Genomic DNA, 17,841 nt, shown 5'->3' with positions numbered 1-17,841 from the left:
ACAGCTGCGCAGGACAGTCTGTAGACTGATGTCGGCTGGTGTTGTCATTCCAATTTAGGGTTCCCCTGGTGTAGATGGGAAAGGATCTCTGAACCATCAACTTTCTTCATTTGAATCGTTAAATTTCTGGCTCATTAAACATTCCTTAGTAAAAGTACCAGGTGAGCCTGCTTTAAAAAAAAAAAAAAATATATATATATATATAAAAATTTACTTATTTTACAGAGTAAGTACTGCTAGGCAGCCCACTTGGTGTGATTCATCTCTTTTTTCCCCTCAAGGTGATATAAAGAAAGCTTTCTTCTGCATCCCTCTTGCTGTGTGTAATACCATAGTGCACAGGAGTGAAGTGATATTTATCATGATGTTCTATATACTTCACAGCTGCATGTCAGTCATGTGGAATTAACTTATAAATGTTGTTGACAAATCTCTCCACAAAAGTGAACATAAGATAAGTGTAAGAAAAGAATGACCTTTTACAGTTCTGTCTTAGTCAGTGCACATGCTTACAAAGGGATCTTGCTGTAATTCACAAGCCTAATCAAGGAAAGAAGCAGATAGCTGGCTTGTGTTAGCTTTGGCAGTAGGTGTCTTTGTAGCTTCAAGTATTAATTAAAGTTTTAAGGACCTGAGGGATTACTTAAACATCCGTGAAATTATCTTGATGTTCAGGAATTTTATATGTTTACTTTTAAAGGCCCTCCTTCCTTCATTTATTTTCTAGGACTGGAACGGGAAATTAGGAATTATGTTCAGAATATTGTTCCTGTTGCTACTCCCTGATGAATTTCTCCATCTGCTAGTATTACTGTTTAGGAAGTGATAACATATGCGTGTAACAAGTTAATTGTAAAAGCCCAAAATGGATAATTTGATTGTACTACTAAAACAATAGTTGTCAAGCACTCTGGTCTGTGGTTGCCAGCTTTAAATTATCATAATGGTTGTAAATCATATGAGGGGAATGTGGGAAACAGAGCTTTCAGCTTTTCATTACAAATCCCCCATTTTCTGTCCAGTGATCTAAGGGAGAACAACATGCAGCCATCTGTCTAATAGACTGTGGTGCTTTACAGACCATTACTCTCAGCACTCCATGGGAGTAAGAGTGGGAAGAAGGAACACGCCTGAATATTACAGTATCTTTGGGATCATAGTGCTTCTTACTACACAGATTGGTAGCTAAGAACTGAGCCCACATCACTGTATAGCTGCTGCATAAGGGGGCCCTGGCAATTTTCCATATTAGGAACTCATATGTTATTCGTATGTTACTCATACGCATAATTAGCTAGTCAACACGGGAAATGACAAGAACACTTTATATGTGCTCTTCTTTGTTGTATGAGGAATGTTTCTCCTTTTTACCTTTAAATAATAGCATCTAACTCCAGCATACCTCAGCTAATACATGCTGTGCCCTTGTGTAAGTACACGTATGTGCAATCATCAGTGGGTAGAACAGGACCCCAGAACCCCCTGTATAAATACTTAAAAGTCTTAAAACCTTCCATTTTCAAACTTGGTTTTATGTCTTCAGACATTGTCCATGGTGTTGTCATCCATGGGACTAAGATACAGGCTCTTCCGACTTTTGGGAGCTCACACTACTTCTTGGGTCTCGTTTCTTCTTGGGCTGTAACAAAGTGGAATCGGAAGGTAATTAGTTCTTGATTAATGAGTTCTGAGCTAAGAAAAGGGAAGAATTTACTTCGTTAGTGACTGCATTGCTGGCTCAATGTATAGCCCTGTTACATTGTTTACCCTATCTAAAAATGAGGAAAACTTGTATGAGTAATGCCAAAATCACTATTCCTGTGGCTGAAGCACATGGTATTTGGGTCAATGTCTCTTGCCAGTTTTAAGTCATTCCTAATGTTTAACTCAACTCTGATCCTTCCTGTGGCACTTGTGCTACTTGAGCACATAATATGGCCACAGTGTGTGTGTGTGAGGGTCAGGATTTCTGAGATGCTGGTGTCTACATCTGTTGCAAATATGTGAAATGTTCTTGGGTCCCTACTCTCTTATTTCTGCTTACTACACTTCACTGACACTACACTCTTGCACTCACTCTTTTTTTCTTAAAAGAAAGGTTGAAGATTTTAAAGAAGAAAATCCATATTAAAATAGTACCTAGAGAAGTTTACATCTGCCTAAGTACGTGGCGTGGAAACATGTTCATTACAGGAGGAAAATACAACAGTCATTTCTAGAGTAAATACAAATTATTATGAAAACAAGGCAGCTGCAATTTTATATTCATAAATGCATGCTTAGAAGCAGCTTCCAAAGAAACTACAGTTCAGTAAACAGTACAGTAACTGATATGTTTTGATTAATCAGAAGCCAGTATAATTTTGTTCTTAGTGTGGAGAAGTATAGTATCATTTAAAAGCATTAGCTGTTTGTGCTTAATCAAAGTATTTGCAGTGGTGGTGAAATCCCTTCCAGTTGTCCTGACTTACTGTTATTTTGACATCAGAAGTAACAAAGGAACTTTCAATAAAGAATTCTTCATTTCAGAGACAGACTTTTCAGATTGATCATGTTTCTAATATGATGCCAACCATATTTGCCTTAGTGTTCTTTTGTGTTGGTGTGGTCAAAAAAAAAAAAAATGCATATTTGGTTCAGCTGTGTGAAATCGTTTGCTAGAGTGAGATTGGTGGCTTATGGACTCTCACTTGAAGACTTTCTGCTTTCTGTCATTTCAAGAGCTGTTCGAGTAATTTATTTATAAATCTAGCATGAATTTTCTTTAGGAAATTAATTCTGAATTGCTTGAAGCATCTAAAAAAGGAGATGTGTGATTAATTTAAATTTTCTTCAGCCTTTAAGTGTTATCTTTCACTTGTTGTCCTTTAACCCTTTAAAAAGATTTAGTTCAAATTTTAAATATTGAAAAATGTCTTTAAACAAAACATTGTTTGTATAGCATTCATGTGGGTACTAAGTTCAGGTGGAAGAAAAAGAAAAGTTTTTGCAGGCATTTTTGCATCTCAGTTCTATAAATTCAATTTGAATTTACAGTTATTTTCAAGTTCAACAAGAGAAATTAATTTGGAATAAGAGGTAGGAGGAGTATCCTCAGCCAGAGGGTATTGCATATCAGTGAAGCTGGTGTTTCTGAGAAGTAAGGGAGGAGGGAACACTGAATGGAGAAACGAGAAGCTCGATCGATGCAGTCACAGAAAACAAGATTTTGGGAGTGCAGTCAGAAGAGTGAGCAAAGGAGACTGAGGATGGAATCCAGATTCTGAGTTTTATCCCAAAATAGACCTTGAGAAACTTTGTTGAGGTGTGAAAGATCTGTCCTTCAGAGCTGGGTGCCCAAACTGGCGGATGAGACCTCCAACGTGTGAGAGCACTGTGTTTTCTGCGTTTGAGGTAGAAACTGTAGAAAGACTTCTAATTCAGGGCTGAGAGGGCAGAGGATTTTGTAAGATGGGAAGTCCTGAGCACTTCTGTAATGGGAAAGGAGTGACAGAAGATAGTGGAAGGACAGCAGAAAACCTGAAGAAGAGAGGACTGGAAGGACAGAGAGCAAGAGGAGGGAGCTAAAGGAGTTGGCGTAGACAAGAAAAAAATTTACATCCGCTTAATACTTGAGAAAAATCTTCAGATGTTTCAGCATTAATCTACTCCCTTCTCCCTTCCTCAAAAATAAAAGCAAGCAGAAGAGAAAAGTCTTACATGGATTCTGGCTGGCAACCAAGTTGATCTAGTGTTCTGCCTAATGTCCCCGAAGCACTTTTGGGAGGGCTAGAAAAGAAGCTGGGCCTCTTGTGGTCTGTCCTGACAAAGGAGGTGTCCTTGCTTTCTGGCAGAGCCACACCACCCGTCCTGTTGGAATGGCGCCATCCTTGAGTCACCGTCCCTATGGGAGAGCTGGGCTGCTGATTGGAACAGACTGCGATACCCTGCGAGTTTTGTTACTCTACTTTGGATCTTTCTTGCTTATTTTGAAATTTTTGCCTCAGACTATCTATTGTGCATGGTGATTGAGATGTGCAGATTTTGGTGCACAACGTTCAGCCTTCTCACCAACACTTCAACCCTGCCAGGTTTTTTTGTCTTCCCTCTCACCCTGCCAGTGTAGTCATCCTTGTTCCTTTAAACTGAATGTGACTATAATGTTTTATTAATCTCCTAATTTATCTCCATGTTTCATTCCAGACTCTTCCCGGACTGTTTTAGACCTCAAGTTTTATTTTTTCAAAAGCATAGTGAGTATCATTTGAGCTCTTTCTCGCAGTGTCACCACTGACTCCATCTGTGCCCATTCAAGTATGTCTTTTTCATGCTGTACTTCCCTATTGACAGGTGTAGTTCTTGGAAATTTGATAGGTCTCTACCCACCGAGTTCTATTTATTCGGCAGCTGAAAGATGCTTAGGGGACATTCATCAAGAGTAAGAACTCCTTTTGAAAGGCCTGAGGGGCATGACATTTAACTTTACCTGCCAATCTTGACATGTCCTGTAATCATTGTGGCAGGTGGAACAGATTGAAGGAGACTGTCTGTGGTATGCTTAGGAAAAAAGAGGATGTGCTGTTAGCCTGTTGCCTGAAAATTACTTACCTATGTAAATTATCTAAGAAATTTGTTTCTTTGTTGGAAATAAATTCTTATGATTTCTCCTGATGGTCCTCATTTCAGCCACGGTTACAGGAATGGATTGCTTCTGACAGGATAAACTAGCACAGGAAAACTCATTCTGCTTCAGTGTTCTGGGAACTGGCTTTTATGGGTGGGTAGGTATAGCTGATTTGATCTCTCTGCCAGGCTCTGGATAGCAGACTGATACTCAGAAACAGGAGATTAATGACAAGGTAACTACAGCTTGCTTTGGTGTATCTGAGTCTGACTTCATGATAAATTTCATACAGAATTCATGAGCTGTTTGGAGAAGAGCACTCACTGCAGTGACCAGCACTCTCAGCTTCCCGCACCACTATTGCAACCTGAGTTGCTGGAGACAGTCTTTTTTTAGATTGCTGAGTAATCAGCTACCAAAATAAGATATATTTCATAAAAGGGTCAAACCACTGAGCACATAAAAGTTACAGGTCATAAAATTATCAAAACATACTGATATGAACACGTGGTCTGAGGACTTAGTGCTACTGTAGGAGGAAATGATGTGGTATGCAGGATTGCATAAATCTTAGTTTATCTATTTTTTTTTTTTTCAAATCTGTGACCGAATGCTGAAATGATGCTTTTTTTCTTATCTTTTTAACTGCTGTTGTGTGTTTTCAGTCTGACGATGATATATTGTATGACTGGTGCTACCCTGGCAATCTAACTGCTGTCCACTGTTCTGATTCATTATTTTTGGCAAGGCAAGGTAGCAGGCACCAGAGTTATGGAGTACAAGTTGAACTGAAATTTTTAGAAATATGTGTTGTTTTTTTTCTTTTTAAGCAATGTTTCCTTTCAATATAGCTTCATTTTTGTTTGTCAGTATAGCTCACTTGTTTTCATTCTGAGTTGGGTATTTTATTTTTAAAAAACATGTTCAGGTTTTATTTCCAGAAACTCAACTTTATGTTCCTTTATGTCTACTACAGAACTGCTTACGGAAACAACTACTTGTCAGTAATCTTTTCACATACTCAGAGAGTAACAAAATGAAACCCTTGATCCCTTAGTCTAGATTCTTAAACACTGACAAGATAAATTAGAGCTTCATTAAACTAATGATTCAATAATTAAAAATAAGGATTCAGAAGAAAGGCTTAGAAGAATAGATGAAGTATAAATTAACTCTGCATTAAACTTATCATTAAGTGGAAGAACAATGAATCATAAATTGCATCTGTATAAACGCACATGCTTTCTGTGGGGAGACAGTAATTATTATGCCCAGGAGCATTCTCTGTAGCATCTCCCACTCATTACTGTCAGCATCAGTTATTCCATTATGATGAAAACTTCTGAAATGACCTGAGGTTGAAAGGAAATGAAAAACTCAGATCTTTCTTTGCTTTAGGTATTTTTTTTAAGTAGTTGGGAGGCATTGGTAACTTGCAGCTCTCTTTTATACAGAAGCAACTAAATCTACAAACACATCGGTAAACGTATCTTAGAAATGCAAGAAAACTGCAAATCGCTTTACTTTTTAATGATGTCATTTACCACCAAGTTCTAAGTGTTTCATAAGGAAATTATTAGAGGTTATCTGATTTGGCATAGAGTCATATCTTCAGGGATCCCTTGTGATATCTGTATGCTGAAATGGGAAATGGGAAAGTGTTAAGTGAGTTTATCTGATTCTCTTTAGCAATTACTCAGCATTTCATTCATGTACGATATAACCAAACATGAGAGAATTGCTGAGAAATACTTATATTTCATAAGTGTATATATGTAAATACATAAGTACATTTATATTCCTAATATAGTCTCTTATTGGCTACAGGCTGGAAGCTGCCTGATTCCTGCCATCATTGGTGCTCCTGCCAACCCCTGGAAATAGGCCTCTTTGAATTCCTGAGTCTGATTTAAGATTGTTGATTTAATATTTTTAGAAGAGAAAACAAGCCTAAATCAGCCGCGTAATAATTGGCTGAAAATGTGAATTGCACAAGATACATGTTCTCGCTTGGTGCCACAGGGAAAACATGCTCTGGAGGAATTCTCCACCCCACCCCCAAAAAAAATCCCTGCCACAGATACTTTCTGTTCCCTAGTTAGCCACATGTAAACAAACCTTAATTTTTGATACTGATGCTCTTATAATTGGGCTCTGTTTTGCATCAGGTGGGCAGCATGTTTTGCACCTCGCCTGAGATGTGTCAAAATACTTCAAGCTAAAGAGGCAGTGTGGAAGGAAAATATACATGAAAATCAGAAGCAGGACTTAAGAGAAAATTAATGACAACCATGACAGGAACTCGCAACATGAAACAGATGTGTAATATAAACACATATCATATGCATAAATCCTCTAATTTACTTGTATGCATATATGCAAGGACATGCAGTCTTATGGAAGATGGATGGAGGGGTGTGGAGTGCATGCTCAGATTCCCCAGGTACCTTACTGTGATAGACTTGTAGGAGGTAGTCCTTAGCTGTGTTCCTTTTTTTTTTTTTATTGATCTGTTATCCAAAAGCACATGAGGACTCCTTTTAAAATAGAACTGAAGAAAAATACAAAAGTGACTAAACAGTGTCATGGCTGTATGATGTCCAAGGTTTGTGACATGGGAAATCTCTTCCAAGTCTCTATTTCCATGGATGCTATAGGCCAATAATGTCATATACAATCTTCATTAAGATAAGGAGCTGCATTTGAGATCTCTCCAGATGAAATATTTGACTCTGAAATAAATTGTAGAGTGCCTTCAGCTGAGAACTGCAAAAGATTTTTTTTTTTCCTGATCTAGTAAGTTTTTTCTTGTAGGGTCATTCTTCAGATTCAGGCTTTAGAAACCAGAAATGTTTGAAAGCATAAAGAAAAGGAAGACTCTAACCAACAAGAAATAAGCAATTCTTAAGCTATTTGTAGAGTTTGGAAAACCACTGTCAAAAGTCATAGTGTATATTAGTCCTTTGGCTTTGTTTAACAGAGAGCTCTCTAATATTAGGGCTTTTTGTTATCCAAAACTGTGGAGGAGAGCTGGAAGATATCTTTACTGTATGAAAATACACAGAGTACGCATGTGGCTTGCAAATAATTCAGCCAGAAAACAGAAGGCCACAAATTAAAAAAAGCCACAAATAAAATTTAAATCTCAGTGACTCTTTTTGCCTCTTTATCTGAGACTGCATTAGTGATTGTTGGTGAACGAAAATAAGATCAATATTTGATACTAATAAAATGTTTATTTTAAAAATTATTAAATTCACTCATATTCCACTAGTATTTGAAACCACTGTTATCTCAGTATATTGCAGGAACAGCTGATGAGACTTGGATGCCCAAGTCAAGGAGCAGCTCACAGCTGGGTGTCAAGAGTGTGTGGAAGGACTGCATTTTAGTGCTTCAGCCCTACATGTCTACACACCTCCCAGCTGCACTTTTCACTCCTAGTTGACTTCAGCATCTCCCTTCTTAACAGACTTCTGTAAATCCCTTTCTTTAATGCATAACTGATTCATGTGCATTCTTTGCTGATAGCACCAGTCATGCTGACCTTGGAGCTCTGTGCTCAAAAGTGCAGGCTTTAGGCATTGCTCTGCATAGCCAAGCGTTGTCCAGGTTCCCTGATATGCCAGGAGGGCTGAGGAAGTGCAGCTCAGGACTGTGAAGCCTAGAACCATCTGACTTCAAAAGAATGGAGAGAGAGGAGAAGATCAGTCTGTTTGGCCACATAATCTGGGGGACTCATGCAGAGTTGTATTTTCTTCTTGTGTTGGGGAAATCTAACCCCTGATGAATGAAAAGTGAACCTATGCAGTGATAAATGTTAGCTTTTTGGAGAAATGGCGACAGACCTTTCAGTGAGCACTCAGTGAGGCAGGAAATGGAGTAGCTGTTTGGGGATATAACAACAAACTGGATTTTTGTATTTGTTGTTGAGTGAACAGAAGGTTGAAGGAAGTGGCAGCCATCTTAGTTCACAAGTAATGCTTTGTTTGCATGTGAGTCTTTTGTGGAACTTGTAAACGCAGTCATTTAAAAATTAAGATCTTTAATAATGCTTAGCTGTAATGCTTAATGGCCAATTAAAGTTAAACATACCATAACAGTAATGGAGATTAGGTACATTTGCTGCCATCCCCCATGTCTCAGTCCTTTGTCCTCAAGACCACTGACCTAAGGTGTAAATTACACCATTTCCAAAAAATGGGGAGGAAATGAGGGCCATTGAGTTTTTAGCTTTGCCCAAGTTCCGTACTACGGCACAAATAAGCCTAAAATAAAATTTGTATCTCTGAATTTTAAGCCCTGTGCTTTAAAGCACTAAACTGTTCACCCACCGTGCTGGTTAGTCATGAGCTTTTTTCATCCAGCAAATTTTGGCTTTATGTTTTTGTATTAACAATTTGCCAAATTGTCCCATATGCTATGTTTTTTCCTTAGAGAAGTGAGAATTTGGGCAACATGCATTTTAATATGTAATTTTCTTAATATTCTGTATTTCCTTTTGGGAAGATGTTTTTTTCTACCTTCTTGCAGTCCTAGTTCCTTGAGCCATTTATCCTTGCAATAGCTTTAGTCTTTAGTTAAATTTAACACCTTCATTTTCTTATATCCTTTTACATTATATTTGCATATTTAGAAATGTTTAATCAAAAACAGGTGGGAGACAGTGAGAGGAGAAGGAATCATATTCAAATACCAGGATTCTACTTCTGCAGAAAATCATTTAGAGCTGGCTGATCATGAGTCAACAATGCCATTCCCTTACAAAAGGACAGATATAGTAGGATGTATAAAGCTGAAAGAGACCTACCTGATAAAGCCTCAGACAGACCGCTATTTCAGACTTGGGCTAACTGGAGAGAGTCTAGAGGAAAGCTTTGAGAATGATCAGCGATCCAGAAAACATAGATGAAAAATCAGTTTTGTTTCATCTAGGAAGGAGGAGAAGTATAACAGTCTTCAAGTAGGTAAAAGACTATGAAAAAGGGGTAGGGAGTAACCTTATTCTTCATTCTTGGGGGAGGGAGGGGAAGCAGAGGAATTGAATTGCATCAGGAGAGACTTGAGGTACATATTTGAATAACCTTTCTAGTGGTTAGGATAGTCATGCATTGGGATAGATTGCCTGGGCAGGCTGCAAAATCCTTGCAGGTCTTCACTGGTCTTTAGAAAAATCCAGTAGGCAGAGACGAGAGTCAAGTGGTAATTAATTGATCTGGCTCCGAAGACTGGGAGTGAAGCAGATGATGTCTGACCGTCCTGCCCAGCCATATTTTCTGTAGTTCTGTTACACAGGTTGCCAGATACTTGTACCCAGTAATGTGTTTTTCTTGAGAAGTGACGGAGATTTTCTTTTTTCATTTAACCTCTAGTAAATTCCAGTTTTCACTTTATTTCAGCCTTATAAAAGATTTTTTTTTTCGTTATTTCTATTCTTGATTCTACAGTATATCTTCTACTTCATTAAAGAGCAACCTAGTGTTTCTAGCTTCTTCCACATGTGGGTTATTATCAAGTACAACTGAGTAAACCATTACGTATTTTTCTCAAATCAGGGCTATTATCTTGATATAAAAAGATGCCCCATGACTTCGAACAACATATTTAGGTCCTTGGTCTTTTGAAGTTTGTTAGCGTCTTAAGCGTGGACATGAGAACTGGCTACAATAATCCAGTAATACATATTTCTTCTCAGTTTATACTTTGTATTTCCCTGTTAATTTATCAAGAAAATTTCCCTTTTAAGTTACTGATATGTCTGCAACAGTTTCAGCTAGTAGAGTTCTGGATTTCCAGCTGCCTAGATCTCAGAATACTTTACATAAACATTGACTAAACTGTTCTTCGTAACATTCCTCTAGCTCAAGTAGATAATTAACTGTAGCTAACAATATGACATGTTTCAGTCATGGAAGACAGACTGAATTCTGTTCTGGACACCACAAGAGCTATATTGTATGTCAAGGGAAATTTCTACCAACTTGGAAAGTTCGGACATCTTGTCTGTTTGCATCCTTTACAATGCTGGTGGTTTCTTTCACAACTGAAAGAGGTGTATTAGTTCCTATATTTGGGTTTAGACTGCTACGTAGACCTCCAGAGCAATCCTGTCCACAGATATACTTGTAAGCATAACGCAGTGGGAAGCATAAATTCATCTTTCATCCCTATGGATAGTGCCAAAACAAATATCAGTTGTTACTCAGCTTAGTGCTGCTAAGAAAATGTTCCAGTTATTGTTATGTCGAAGAGGCAAAGGTTCCCATATCTGTAAGAACAGAAATGTGGTTTACCGAAGTATTTAAAACATGAAGGGCAAGACTGATTGTTGGACTCCTAGGGATGTGAAAGGGTTGAAAAGTGGGCAAAAAAAGGCTCTAATTTGGAACACGAATCTGAGCTCTTGTCCAGGGAATGCTGGTGAGGCAAGAGGAAGGGTTAAAGGAAGAAAACAGATTAAAAGCCTTAGCTATATGAATAGAGTAAAAAAGGAAAAAGCAAAAGATTCTGATGAGGTTTGTTAGTGTTTCTCTAAATAATTTAGAGAATTCCTGTGCAAAAAAAAATCTGCCAACAACTTTTGTGTGTTTGTTTTTTTTTTTTTTAAGGAGTGATTTCACAGTTGCAAAAAGATATTTCAACTGAGGATTTAAAACCCCGTTATATTAGAGAAATGGAGTTTACAGGTAAGGAATTTGAACATAAGGAGGATCTTAGAATCATAGGATATCTCCAGTTGGAAGGGACCCGTAAGGATCAATTAGTTCAACTCAGCACTCCTTACAGAACCATCCACAGAACCTCACTAAATCCTATGACTAACAGCATCATCCAGGTGCTGCTTGAACTCTGTTTCAGGCACCAACCACTTCTCAGTGAAAAAACAGAACCCAACCAGAACTTTCCCTGACGCATCTTTTCATTTCCTCATGTCCTGTTGCTGGTCACCAGAGAGAGGAGATCAGCACCTCCCCCTGCTCTGCCCCCTCTGAGGAAGCTGTAGACGACCATGGGGACACCCCTCAGCCTTCTCCAAGCTGAACAGACCAGTTCGCTTCAGCCACTGCTCCTAAGTCTTGCCTTCGAGGCCCTTCACCATTTTGGTCACCTTCCTCTGAACATGCTCGAATGGTTTGATGTCCTTACATCAAGGTGCCCAAAACTGCACACAGTGCTCCAGGTGAGGGCGCACCAGTGCAGAGCAGAGTGGAACAATCACTTCTCTCGCCTGGCTGGCAATGCTGTGCTTGATGCCCCCCAGGACACAGTTGGCCCTCTTGGCTGCTGGGGCATGCCATTGACTCATTCAGCTTGCCATCAAATGGGTGGAATGACTTGACTGGAGAAATCTCAAAGATGCATGTGAAGAGCCCATTTTTGCTTCTGTTCAAGACAAATATTTTCAAAATGGGTTGAGAAGAAAGTAATTTGGGGCTATCTGAAAGTGCCACACATTGCAACTGATGCAAACTGGAGAGACCAGTAGAAGACTTCCTATATACAATCAGAATAATATACAGGCAAATTCTATTTTATCTTCCTTTGAGCTCAGTTATGGAAGAGTTGTGTAACTTGAAATGGAAAGAAGTAAATACAGCAATGTGCCATTTTTGCTGGAATCGAGTTAATTTTCTTCATAGTAGTTAGAATCTTTTAGTGGCTAGCACAGGCTTTTTTTTGGGATTTAGTATGAGAATGATGTGATAACACACTTAACTTCCCATATCTTTGCTGGGACAGAGTTAATTTTTTTCTTTTTAGTAGCTAGGCCATGTTTTGGAGTTAATATGAAAAGAACCTGAGGACTCACTGATGTTTTGGCTTTTGCCAAGGAGACCATGGACTTTTTCAACTTTCCAGCTGCAGGTGCACATAGAAACTGGGAGGAAGCATAACAGGACAGCACCTAGACTGACATCCAGGCTGGCCAATGAGATATTCCCTACCATTAGTAGCCATATGTAGCTCAAGCTGGCTTTTCAGTTTCAGCTTTTTCCTCTTTTCTTTGGGACCAGCTGTTCATGATTAGAGTACTCTCTTTTCAGTGACTGGTTGTTCAGCACAATCATGTTTGAGCATGAACTGCTGTCCAGCTCTTTGTTCTTCCAAGATCAGCTGTACAGGACCAGAGTGTGTAATTGGCTTGTATATATGCTATGATTATTATTATTATTTTCTCTTCTTTTGCCGTCCTGATAAACTTTTTTTTATCCCAACCCACAAGTTTCTACCTCCTCTTTGGATTCCCTCCTCCATGGTGGTTGGATAGGGGGAATGAGCAAGTGGCTGCATGGTCCTAGTTGCCAGCTAGGGTTAAACCGTGGCAAGGAAAAATACAATAAAGAGAAAATAGGATGCCTTAGGCCAAAACTTACAAGCACAAACACTCTGGAAATAGTATATCACAAATGACAGAGATCCTCTTATGCATCTCTTGGTAGCCCAGCATAAGGGATGGGCAGGACTTCTGAACCATCTGTTAGGATTTATGAATCTAGGCCCTGTATATGCTTGGAAAAAACTCCATCCTTCCTCAATGGCCCATGCAACATAGGCTATCTATAGCTTACTCTCTTTTCTTTTTTCCTTCCAAAGCATGTCACTTATATCCTCTTTTTTGCCTGCTTCTAGCAACTTTTTAGTTCAATATCTAAACATTCAGAATCATGGAATCACAGGATCTCTGAGGTTGGAAGGGATCCCTGGAGATCGTCTAGTCCAATGAGCCTACTCAGAGTGGAGTTTCATTAACGCAGTTTCGCTGAGCCATGTACAATTGGGTTTTGAATATATCCAAAAATGAAGGCTCCACAACTTCTCTGAGCAACATGTTCCACTTCTTGAGAACCTCTATAGTCAAAAAGATCATTAGAGAAGATATTAAACAGTATTAACCTTTGAGCTGCTTCATTAGTGACTCCTCAGCTGGCTTTTGTGCCACTGATTGAAACCCTTTGAGCCTGGCATTTCAGCCAGTTTTCAGTCCACTTTGCTGTCCACTTATCTAGTTTGTACTTCACCAGTTTGTCAACAAAGATTCTACATGAGACAGTGTCAAAAGCCCTCCTAAATGTTTTTCCAGCACTGATTCCTTCTTAGATGCTCTTTTGAAGACCAGAAGATCTTTTGGCACAATTGGGTCCAACTCATCTCTGGTTTATTATTTGTTGAGGGGTTAGCATGGGGCATACTGAGGAGATATAATGGGCACAGACCTTCACATACTATCATCTTTTTCTTAGTTTTGGAAGCAAACTAGTGCTGGATGGGCTGTAACTTAACTCAGTGTTGCTATCCTTTCATTTGCCATGTGGGTTAGAGTAAACAAAAGTGTTTGCAAGAAAAATATGTGTCTCTGAAGAAACTTCATCTGTATAGTTCATTCACACAAGTCTATGTTCTCCTTTTTTTGAAGCTGTAGTTTTTCCAAGAATCATTGAAAATCTGGCTGCTTGCCATTTAAACATGTAACTTGTTGCCCAATGTGCAGTACGGCCTCTTTTTCACACATAACAAAGTGTTATAGCCAAGTGCAAATATAACTGTCTTCATGCTCATGTGACTTGTTTTGAACTGCAATATTGCAAATAAACAGTGTCACCGTATGCAGTCTCTGTGCTATCACCACTTGCTCCCAAGAGTGAAACAGAATGTTCTGAGAGCAATTAGGTAATCAGAAGTTAGGACATTCCCCTTTTGTTGCTCAGAGGTCTTTTCTACTGTTGAGTAGGATTTCAAAATATTTTGGAAAGGCTACTGTAATAATCTTAACTTTTCTATTGTTGTAGGATTTTGATTTTGTCACATGGACATAATTTCCATTTACTAATAACCTACCAAGTGTTTTGAAACAGGAAATGGTCAGTAATTCTTGGTAGCTCACTTCAGTCAACAGCTGCCTTAGACTTTACAGCTTTGTTCATGTCTAAGCCATCCCTTTATTTTTGGAAAAGAGAGTTGTGGCTCACTGGTCAATTATTGTCTCTGAAATTAAGAGTTATTTTGAAAATCAGCAATTAAATCAATGTAAGACTCTTTGCAGAGTTATATATAAATGGGACAATCAGTCAGATTCTCAGCCTGATAAAATATGAGTAGGCTCTTTCTGAAAAGTGAGATATTGGAGCCTGACTATTCATATTATGGAGTAAATTAGGTAAAGACTTGCCATGTATGGACCTATCTAGTCCTCTCATTTCATGATGTGAACCAGGAGAGAGCCCTGCTTATGGATTTCACTTCGGTTATCCACACACAGGATGACTTATTTTAACCTTGATTGCTGTTACATATTGTTCTTGGTTTTGCATAGAAAATTCCTTTTATTATTTTCAAATGTCTGTTTAATTTTTCTTTCTGTTCAGTTCAAAGATTTTGGGTTTTAGTAGTTGCTTTGTTTTTAATATAAATATGTAGGTGCCACCTAGCTGATTATACATTGCACTGAAGAAGGATTCCTGAGAAATGATTAAATTTTCGCTCACAGTCTATCCCATTTTGCTTTCAGTTGTTTGTTGTTCTGGGATCTATGTGTACATTGAAATGCTACCCATAAAAGGAAAAGAAATCTGTGGGTACAAATCAAGATTTCTGCTGCTCTTTCTTAAGCCAGTGCTAGTGCTCAGTCAAGGAAAACTCTCTTTTAAAGTACTATTTTCTTCTTTTCCTTCGCTAGAGCACTGTGGCCCCTAGGTGTTCAGTCTGAATGTATACAGGATTCCCTTAGATGTTATTTGTGGGTTTTTGCAGACTGCTTTCTTTTTCTGTGTATCTAAAGACTTTGATACTTCTTTTCGTAGTCCCACCCGCTAGAAACCAATTATGAATTATTCAATTAATGTGAGCACCCTGGCTGACTTTTTAAAATACTTTAAAAATCTTCTGTGTTGAATTAATATTATTTTTATTTAACTGCAGAAGTACTGCTAATTCGAAACTGTTACAGATGAAGCTGCTGTGCGTGTATCATGAAAGCGATAATATGCTTAGAAATTCTGAACATAACAAATTATGTACTTTTTAACAGCATGCCATCTCCTGAGACTTACACACTGTCCTTTTAGACAAAAAGGAAATGTTACCTTATTTAAACTACCAGTTTATAAGTTACAACACTGTAATTTATTGTCTAAAATAGTAGAAGTGAGATACTACTCATCCAAACCCAGAGTTTACTTCCCATCCAGCTGATTTCCACCATGGATGTGCACTTGAAAATGACTCCTGGTTAGTCACCCTGATCTCTTTCCATCATTTAAATCTATGTTTGTGCATTTTAATGTCAAGGTTGGTGGGGGATCCTGTGGCTGGCGAGCCCCCAGTGACACAAGGGGTGGCTGTTGGCGCTGGGGTGCCCCTTTTGCAGGCCCGTGGCCTTTCCACGGGTGGCCATCCCCAGGGAGGGCAAGGCCAAGATGCCCATTAGGATTTTGTTGTGTTGTCTTCCCACCGCTGGTGACCTTTGCTCTTCCAGAACTCACCTTTTGTCTCCGTTTCCCCTGATTTTGTGTAGGTGCTGGGATGGCTGGAGAAGGTTGCATTTTGCAGTTGAGCTGAGGGAGGCGTGAAGCATCATCCATCCCCTGCTGACATTTGAGGTAGTGCAATAACTTTTATCTTACCTGCAAGTGACTTTATGATAAACGTTGGCTAAGCAGAGTGGTCAATAGTATTGTGTAGCACTCTGCAGATAATCCTCAGAGATCCCATGATTCATTCCTACATAAGGTGATAATGATAATATACAGTATACAGAATTCTGGTTGGGATATGATCATTGTATTCTATTACCCTAAACAATAGAGATACTTGAATTAAGGCCATCAAATTCAATCCCAGTGTAAACTGATGGCTTCAAGCCCGTTTCTGCCAATCTTTAGTAGCCAGAATTTCAGGAAAAGGGCATGTTAAGTGGCAGAAGTACTTACTTTTCTTGTCAGAGAAAAATTGTTCTACTGTATTTTAATGAGCAATTTTTCATAATGTTATTTAAAGTATTAATTGATTGACTTTTTAAATGCACATATTGAAACAAATGGAGAAAAAAAAAAAATCTGTTTTTCCAGGGAGAGAATTTGAAAATGCTATCATAGCATTGTAGATAACATACATCTAGTTTGAATGTATGTATTTTGTCTAATTCATATCTGGAGTGTATTACTGAAAGTTTAATCAGACTAAAGTTGGGTTAATTTGAATCAAACATCATTGAAATACACTGTAGTATAAGGGATTTGCTCATGCTGTGGAACTAGCTAGCTGTTACCTAGCGTTAAATTACTGCGTGAGACTTTACAGCTGCTGCAAACCATAACAGTTCTATGAGACTTAAGTGGCTATTCCTGTCTAAGTGTACACAAATGTAATGTTATGAAATAGAAGAGAAAATCTAGAGACTTTTTGCTTTGGTTGCAATGGAATAGGTGAGACTTGCCACCATATGTTCATATTTTCAGTGTTTCTAAACCTAAATGGTGGAATGCTAGATGAATTTATCATACCATGAATCTCTGCTTGGGACACTTGCCTGAGGATGTATCAATTCCACTAAGAAAATAAGAATTTCAGGATAGTGAAAGGTTACTTTTAAAAATGTTTGTAAAGTAGCTGTAACTTGGAGTCTTTAGGGGCCTCCTCAACTAAAGTCGTCTTTGTTGTGGTTACTGTGCTGTCCCATACAGATTTAAGCACACCTGAAAAACAATTTACAAGTGGCTTCTCTCGTGTTATAGCTGAAGCATGGCAAGCCAACCACATAGAAGGCTGCTCCTGTGCTGTTTTGCCAGCTGTCTGTGCCCAGTGAGCCGGTCAGTCCCCAGCTAAACTGCCCATTCCCAGCTGCCCTGCGAGCAGCGGTGCCAGCAGCGTGCCCAGCACTGGGAGTGCACAGTGAGGGGATGGGGTCTGGCCTCCCTTCTGGGCTACAACATGGGCTTACTCAAGGGTTCCGCCAACCTTCTGTAACCTCATTGTGTTTCAGCTTCCTATTTGTAAATGAAGGCTAATGATTCTTAATTTCCAGAAGAGGCTACAGAGCCTCAGTCCTTAGGACATGCTGTTACTAATGCAGTGTTTGTCATATTTGATGTGATGTTGATGCTGTGTTACCAGGGGAGAGCTCAAACCCCTTGCATTTAAGTGTGACCTTGGGCTTGGAAATTGGTTGTGAATCCATGGGTGGTAAAAATAAATTTTGTGGAACTTTCTCACTTAGTGTCTTCCAGTAACTAGACATAAAG

At 38.8% G+C, this 17,841-nt stretch overlaps 1 protein-coding gene across 5 annotated transcripts in view; it reads left to right on the top strand.

The window, feature by feature from the left end:
• The window catches only part of GHR (growth hormone receptor), a 127,007-nt gene that overhangs the window by 25,774 nt on the left and 83,392 nt on the right, over positions 1–17,841 (top strand). For 4 of the 5 annotated variants that reach the window (XM_065860704.2, XM_065860703.2, XM_071801828.1 and 1 more), the window contains exon 2: positions 16,116–16,200. The exons of the other annotated variant lie outside the window; for it this stretch is intronic. The gene's annotated coding sequence lies outside the window, so the exon portion shown is untranslated. The remainder of the gene's footprint in view (positions 1–16,115; positions 16,201–17,841) is intronic. 5 annotated transcript variants of the gene reach the window in all.

Source organism: Patagioenas fasciata, chromosome Z (assembly GCF_037038585.1).
Source record: "Patagioenas fasciata isolate bPatFas1 chromosome Z, bPatFas1.hap1, whole genome shotgun sequence".
In the NCBI taxonomy this organism is placed as follows: domain Eukaryota; kingdom Metazoa; phylum Chordata; class Aves; order Columbiformes; family Columbidae; genus Patagioenas; species Patagioenas fasciata.
The sequence above is the reverse complement of the archived record's forward strand: the minus strand, read 5'-3'. Positions and strand labels throughout refer to the sequence as shown.